This window comes from Gigantopelta aegis, chromosome 9 (assembly GCF_016097555.1).
Source record: "Gigantopelta aegis isolate Gae_Host chromosome 9, Gae_host_genome, whole genome shotgun sequence".
Lineage (NCBI taxonomy): Eukaryota > Metazoa > Mollusca > Gastropoda > Neomphalida > Peltospiridae > Gigantopelta > Gigantopelta aegis.
Window position 1 is genome coordinate 7815876 of NC_054707.1, and position 8339 is coordinate 7824214.

Genomic DNA, 8339 nt, shown 5'->3' on the forward strand with positions numbered 1-8339 from the left:
CAATTTGGGATTATGGTTTATTGAATACCATTACTAGGTCACCAAGACCTAACTGTCATTGTTATTGCATATCAGAAGAAAATCTTTTGTGGACCATATCTTGCACACTGATTCATGCAGAACCATCAAACCCTGCATGCAAGTACACCTTGGGATGGCAGTGTGTCAAGCACCATTACTACATTCTACTTTTCATGTAGACCTGATATTAAAATTGGTGTGCTCTAGTGGTGTCATTAAACAAAACAAACTTTAAACTTTTTGCTATTACTACACATAGGTCACCAAGACCTACTTTTCATTGGTCCAAATAACTGACCTGTCGCAGGTAAATCACCTAATTTGTCTAAATTCTGAACATCATACGGTCACGTTTAGTCTTTGAAGAAGAAGACAAGATGGCTTACTTTCCGAGAGGCTAATATTACAGACATAAATAGTTTTGTTACCCATGTTACAAAACTGTTCCCTTTTTAATAAAACAATAGCTTTATTTATCAAACAGCAGCTCCAATGGGTGCAATATCAGTACCCGGTAGCTGCTTCAAAACTGTTAATCCATCCCATTGTACAAATTTTGCATAATTATAATCCAGTCAAACACGTAACACGTTCATTAATGTGTGTGCTTCTCTGTCAAACTCCTAACAGGGATGTCATGTACCTTAAGAGGTGTTCACATTATGCGATTACTGGTAGTCGTACCGACTTGTCGCATGTGATCAAATCGTATTGTCTTCTATTCGTTCACTTGTTGACTACACGTCGAGGCTAGCAGTGACTATGAACGATACTGTTCTCTGTAGATCACTTCTTGTGCCATACAGCTTCTTCTGGAGAGTTGTTGTAGTCTCCCTCAGCTGCTGTAGGTTTATGCAGTCTGAATCATTCTGTGTGAACACCTAAATCAGAACGACTTTAGTCTTCTACGTTCCGAATTTTGTAGGGCCGACAAATTGTATGCGACAAGTCAGTGCGACTAATCACATAATGAGAACACACTTTTACCATTACTCTTTTGTTCCATTCTCATTTTGAGAGTGTGTGTGTATATATTGTTTTTCTCTTTGGGCATTTTGTTTCATTTTTTTTCTTGTTTGATTTTTGTTTACATATATTTGTGACCAGTTCATTGTGTAAGTACTGTATAAACTATTTTATTCCTTTCTTTGATCTGCTAGTGCCAGTTTGGTGCATCTGACAGCTGAGTGAACAATGAACCTCCAGTTGTTGCAATGAAGCCGTCGGTTTGTCTCGGCTTTTTGATTACAGTGGAGTTCATTTAAAGCTGCATTTTCAAAGTTACAAGTGTCTTATTTTGATTTTTTTTTTTTTTTTAATCTAATTTAATTCTGATAAATAACTACAAATTAATCAGTCTCATAAAATAGCTTTAAAAAAACAACAATTAAGTCTTAGCACACAGTGTAAACTGTGGTTTCCTCAAGATTTCTTGTCTGAAATGATAAAATACAGTGAAACCTGTCTGAATTGGACATGCTGAAGACCTAATATTTATCCGATTTTTAAACTGGTTTCTGTGTTTAGAGGGTCAAGTTTTAGAGTTTAGAAAATTTAGGACCATGAAACTTGGCCAGTTTTGACAAGATTCCGGTTTGTTCATGGTACCTTTTAAACAGGTTTCACTGTAAATTGAAAATTCTAATCACATACCATCAAAGTGGCAGCCAGTTCTTTGTTAATGTGGAGACATGGTTTATATTCAAACTGCAACGTCAAGCATTAACTTGCTGGTCACCCTTATTGGATTTTGCAATGATATACATTTTTAATAGTAGTAAATGATATATGGTTGTAATTGTTTGTGAACATGTAATATTAATTCAAGGTATTATCTTTATATTTTACAGCAAAAATTACTAAATATTTTAAAGTCCGAACCACATTGTTAACAACTACCATAAATTATTCTCCTACCTTTAATAACCAATAGATTTACCCACATTTTGTCCAGACAATAATCTTGAGAAAACAATTATAATGACACAGATTCCACATACTAACTAGATGATAACTATGTCACCTACATGTATATCGATTTTGCTAAGATCTAGGACAAAAAGCATGCAATTTTTCGCCATCTGCCATTTTACGTTTTTTTTTATGGAATACTCTTCAAAAGGGGTGGAAATCTCCAAAGTGTGTGACATAATTAATATGACATCATCACAATTGCTTTTATACCATAACACACATTATGACATTGTCAGATTACGTCACATCATTTCACCCCTCTTGAAGAGTATTCCATGAAAAGGCAAAATGGCAACTATCACAAAGTTGCATGCTTTTTACTCTATGTGATCTCAGCGAAGTCGGTATAGGTGAAATAGTTATTATCTAGTGTTTGGAATCTATGTCATTGTAATGGGTTTTTTTAAAGATTTTTGTCTGGACAAAATGTGAGTAAAATCTAATGGTAATTAAAGGTTGGAGAATGATTTATGGTAGTTGTGAACAATGTGGTTTGGACTTTAGTCATAATGCAACTTTGAAACTGTTCCTTTAAGAAATGTGGTTATGGTTATTTTGTTTAATGTCCTAAACTTGTTTCAGTGCTTGTGTTTGTGTATGTTATTAAATGAGTTGTTATTTGAAGGTTCACAATCATAAAATTAAATTGCAATATTCTTTTTGTGTTTGTTTCAAGTACACAATATTCTTTTTGTCAAACTCTTGCTTACAGTTTCAGTGGTGATTTCTCCTTTAAAACAAAAAACTTGGTTCTCGGTTGTAGTATTCCTCCCCAAGACTGGTATATCAAAGGCTGTGGTATGTGCTGTCCTGTTGGGGAAAGTGCATATAAAAGATCCCTTGCTACTAATGCAAAACAGTACGTTTTGTCTAAGACTTCCTGTCACAAATCACCAAATGTTTAACATCTAATAGCTGATGAATAATAAATCAGTGTGCTCTAGTGGTGTTGTTAAACAAACAAATGTACAAGATTGTGGTTACATCCCGTAAGAGTTAAAGGCATTTGTTTTTTTCCACAATACAGTTGTAACAACTGTACTGAGTTCAGTAGGGATGTTTCCATCAAATGGATTGAATCCACTAGGTGCAGCAATTTGTACCCCCTTCAAGTGGGTTTAATCACTGAATCTAACAATTTGTAGTGATCAAGTGGATTGTAATCAGTCTAACAAGTTGTAGCCACCAAGTGGATTGTAAGCAATAAGTTTAGCCATTTGTAGCCACTTAGTGGATTGTAAGTAACCAGAGTATTGCAATTTGTAGCATCAACTGGATTGTAACCAGCATGTCTACATGGTAGCAATTGGTAGTCATCAAGTGGCTTGTAACCACTGAATCAAGTAATTTGTAGCATCAAGTGGATTGTAACCACTGTCTAACAATTTGTAGTCACCAAGTGGCTTGTAACCACTGAATCAAGTACTTTGTAGCATCAAGTGGCTTGTAACCACTGAATCAAGTAATTTGTAGTCATCAAGTGGATTGTAACCACTGAATCAAGTAATGTGTAGCATCAAGTGGATTGTAACCACTGTCTAACAATTTGTAGTCATCAAGTGGTTTGTAACCACTGAATCAAGTAATTTGTAGCATCAAGTGGATTGTAACCACTGTCTAACAATTTGTAGTCATCAAGTGGCTTGTAATCACTGAATCAAGTAATGTGTAGCATCAAGTGGCTTGTAACCACTGAATCAAGTAATTTGTAGTCATCAAGTGGTTTGTAACCACTGAATCAAGTAATTTGTAGCATCAAGTGGATTGTAACCACTGTTTAACAATTTGTAGTCATCAAGTGGCTTGTAACCACTGAATCAAGTAATTTGTAGCATCAAGTGGATTGTAACCACTGTCTAACAATTTGTAGTTATCAAGTGGTTTGTAACCACTGAATCAAGTAATTTGTAGCATCAAGTGGACTGTAACCACTCTAACAATTTGCAGTCATCAAGTGGCTTGTAACCACTGAATCAAGTAATTTGTAGCATCAAGTGGATTGTAACCATTGTCTAACAATTTGTAGTTATCAAGTGGTTTGTAACCACTGAATCAAGTAATTTGTAGCATCAAGTGGACTGTAACCACTCTTAACAATTTGCAGTCATCAAGTTGTTTGTAACCACTGAATCAAATAATTTGTAGCATCAAGTGGACTGTAACCACTGTCTAACAATATGTAGTCATCAAGTGGATTGTAACCACTGTCTAACAAGTTGTAGTCATAAAGTTGCTTGTAATCACGAACTCTAACCAGTTGTAGTCAGTCAGTGGATTGTAACCACTGTCTACCAATGTGTATCAACAATTGGACTGTAATCACTGTTTAGCAATTTATATCTATTTGTTGCACCTGTTTGATCGGAGTATGAAATGATCGTGAAATTGTCACAGTTTTGAAAGTAACTAATGTCTTGTGAATGAGATTATTTACACTGTTGTTTGATAGCAGCTGAATGTGCAGATATTTTTTACCGACTGTTTTGTTTTACAGCACCTTATTACGATGTGTGGTGATCGACTTTGTCAGGTTTTTGCATTTGAACAGGGTTTCGTTTTGTTTTCTACATCACTTTATTTGTTATATTTGAAGAATGTTTCATGTTTCGGCACGTCTAGTCTTGTGCTTTCACAGTGCAGTGTTTAAATGCTTTGTTTTTCACACTGAATCTTGCTTCTGTTTTTTCGTATTTGGTTTTTGCTGTATTTAGCTTATTCAGACATCTACCTCTCCTTTCCCAAGCTTTCATCAGTGAAACCCATCAGTTTCTGAAGCCAACAAATTATGTGGCGCTATGTCAGTGTTCACAGATATTTTCATATTTTGAAAGCAATATATTATGTATGGTAAGGGGAGGAAATGTTGAAATTTGATTATTGATTTGTCAAAGTAATAGTAAAATAGTCATAAATCTTTCATTTACAGCCGTAATAAAATAAATACAAGATTTTCATCAAAATGTTTTTCAAAATGAGGGTGAAGGTGAAATTTAAATTTTTAAATTTTTATTTTTCAGTTTTAGGACATTGGGAATGCCACACATCCACTTGGCAAATTAAAAAACATATAAATATGGAGGCGGCCCACAATCTTGCAGGCAGGCAAGATATTCTAAAATTGATTTTATTATGGCCTAAGTTAGATGAATGCAATATGATTGGAGGGGGTTGGGTGGGTGGGTGGGTGGGTGTTATTTTACTTCATAATGGCAGTTATTATTCATGTATTAAAATATACAACTCTGTTCAATGACATCACAGACTGTTGTTGACATGATTATTTAAAAACACTGTGTTTAGACGAGACATAGTCATAGGATGTTACGTTTGTTACCAAGTTTAACAGGTTCGTGATGTAATTTTCACTTGTTACTGAAAGTGGACATTATTTCACTTTGTACTAAAGCGTGATACGATTATGAATTGAAACATTTGGCCTAGTGGTTGAGATATTGTTTAACATAAATGTTTTAATTGGTTGCAACCAATGATTGAAAAAATGTGTTAAAAATTAATGTGCAGCGGACTTAGTGATTCATAAGTACCGTAGTCAGTTTGAAAATATTGCAACACTTTCTTTAAAAAAAATATATATATATATATATATATATTAAAGTAAAGTAAAATACTCTTACAACGAACTGGAAGGGTCCATGACAGTTAGTTCATTATAGCAGTGGTTCGTTGTACACATTTGTACAAGTTGGTTATTGATGTGCAAGTAGATAAAACGGGACTTTACGATCAGTTCATTCTATGCAGTAGTTCGTTCTAAGCATGTTCGTTATAAGTGTACTTTACTGTGTATAAATAATATTTTCACTTGATCTAGGTTGGCCTAATCATGCTGTGAAAAACTGGCCTCTGATGTATAGTTAAATATGTGATATTTAGGAGTAGATCTAGGATTTTGTAATGGGGGCATAACATTAATGCAGTTAGGTGACATTTATGAATATGATACATTTGATTACTTTAACGAAAATAGAGGAGCAGACCCCTTCTGTCCCTACCTAAATCTATGTGTGATTTTCATGAAGCGTATGAAGACTGTCCACTCAAATCTGTTCTCAAAATAGTTTCTTTCATTTAAGACTGATCCAAAACTGATCACTGGGGGTGGGGTGGTTGGCAGGCAGTTGTTTTTAGATAAACGTCTGCTGCTGACCAGTGAAGCATAAAATAATAGTTACAGTATCTTCTGCACCCCCTTCACCCACACCCATGTGATCAATTCTGGAATGGCCCTGGACAGATTGATAACAGTTTAACTCTGTGTGAGAGATTCTTCAGTTTTGTACAATGTATACAATTTATATACATTAATAAACTCAATATTTAATTACATTGTTTCTTTGTAGTTTTTCTTTTTGTTGTGGGGTTTTAACAGTTGTGGGGTTGGTTGGTTTAACAGATCAAGAGCCTAACTCACAAATATCACTGAAGTTTTCTAAAGCAACATTGTATCATCTTTGCATGTCTTTTTGGCATTGCACAGGAGATAGTCAATAAACATTTGCATACAAAACTGATTACTGCATTCAGAATCGTATCTGGTTTGTGTGGCAAGAGTAACCTGTTAGTAATGTGTTGCACCTCCTTTTTGAACCTTTAGCAGAGATGTGAGAGCTACGTAGAAACGTGTAAATGTGCTTTTCTATTTCGTCTAAAAACAAAACATGTTCAATACTGTTGACCACACAAGGTTCATTTGCATGTTTTCAGGTTTAAAGTTTATGATGTGTGCCTTATAAGTTATAACCAGTTCAGATTTGTTAGCATTGAATGCAATTTTTGGCAGTTCCAGGGTTGCAAATACCAATTTTCCTTGATGAGCCCTTGAGCGGCCCCTGGACCCCAGCTGCTGTAAGCTTTTTTGTTCTAGCCCCTCTCACTTCCCTGCATTAGACAATATAACATTTTCATATGATCTAGACTAGTAATTGAAGCTAACAAACACTGGAATTGCTTGTCAAATTAATGTGGATATATTCTAAAAGGTTAAATAAACTTTCTAAACTGAAATCTCCAAAAGAAGAATAAATTTACTGCAAAGTTTAGTGTCGTAAAAAGTCCTAGAAGACTGGGCTAATATTTATGCCCAAAGATACCTCAAAATTGTAAGTGCCATACTAGTATTTTGTTTGGGGTTTTGTTTTTTTACATGTGTTTGCAATAAATAATTGCACATTAATCGATCCTACACAATATTATAATGAATCAAGAATATCAAAATTGGGCATTTATGATTTCCTCAAGAATCCCTGAAAAATAGATGTGGTACATATAAAATACTTGCCAGTGTTTGTCAAACTGTAGATTCAACTATAATTAAAATTGACATTAATGTAAATTTGTGGGAAAAAAAGTAGTAAATTATTTGAGTGTTAATTTTGCGGGCATGTAGGCCTAATTCAAGGTATATAATAATCTTTACATTCCATTAGAAGAATGAATAAATATTTTTTTGTTATTATGTAACTTTGAGACTACTACTTATAAATGTATTTCGAAACATTATTCTCTCTCTCTCTCCGTGTGTGTCTCCGTCTCATTTCTCTGCCTGTCTGTCTCTGTGTGTGTGTGTGTGTGTGTGTGCACGTGTGTGTGCACGTGTGTGTGCATCTGTTCTCGCTCCAGCCAGTGCACCACAACTGCTATATCAAAGGCTGTGGTATGTGCTATCCTGTTTGGGATGGTGCATATAAAAGATCCCTTGCTGCTAATCGAAATGAGTAGCCCATGAAGTGGAAACAGTGGGTTTCCTCTCTCAATATCTGTGTGGTCCTTAACCATATGTCTGACACAATATAACCATAAATAAAATGTGTTGAGTGCGTTGTTAAATAAAACATTTCTTTCTTTCTGTCTGTCTCATTTCTCTGTCCATCTCTTTCTCTGTGTGTCTGTCTGTCCCTCTCCCTCCCTCTCTAGGAAATATCAGATGCTGGGATATTTACATTTACTTTGTCAATTAGACTGGCTATAAAAGAATTTATATTTAAGCCGATATTAAACTTTTAATGAAGCTAATACTGAATATTTTAACTTCATGTCGTGGGTGATGGTGATTCGCACTGTGAAATACCATTAGGTCCTACGTACTGCAATATTGCTATTAATATTACAATTTTCAGCTATTTTCAAAAGGTTAAATATGTTTTATTTTCTGTATGACTACCAAAAAGTTATATTCGTGGTCCTTGGTTGGGGTGATACAATTCGCCCTGTCCGGTCACCAGTTTGGACGGTTCTTATTTTATTATCCATGTTTGGGTATGAAATGTGCCTTGACTTGCTTATAAATTTAAATACTTCTATGTATTAATGTTGTTAATTTACAT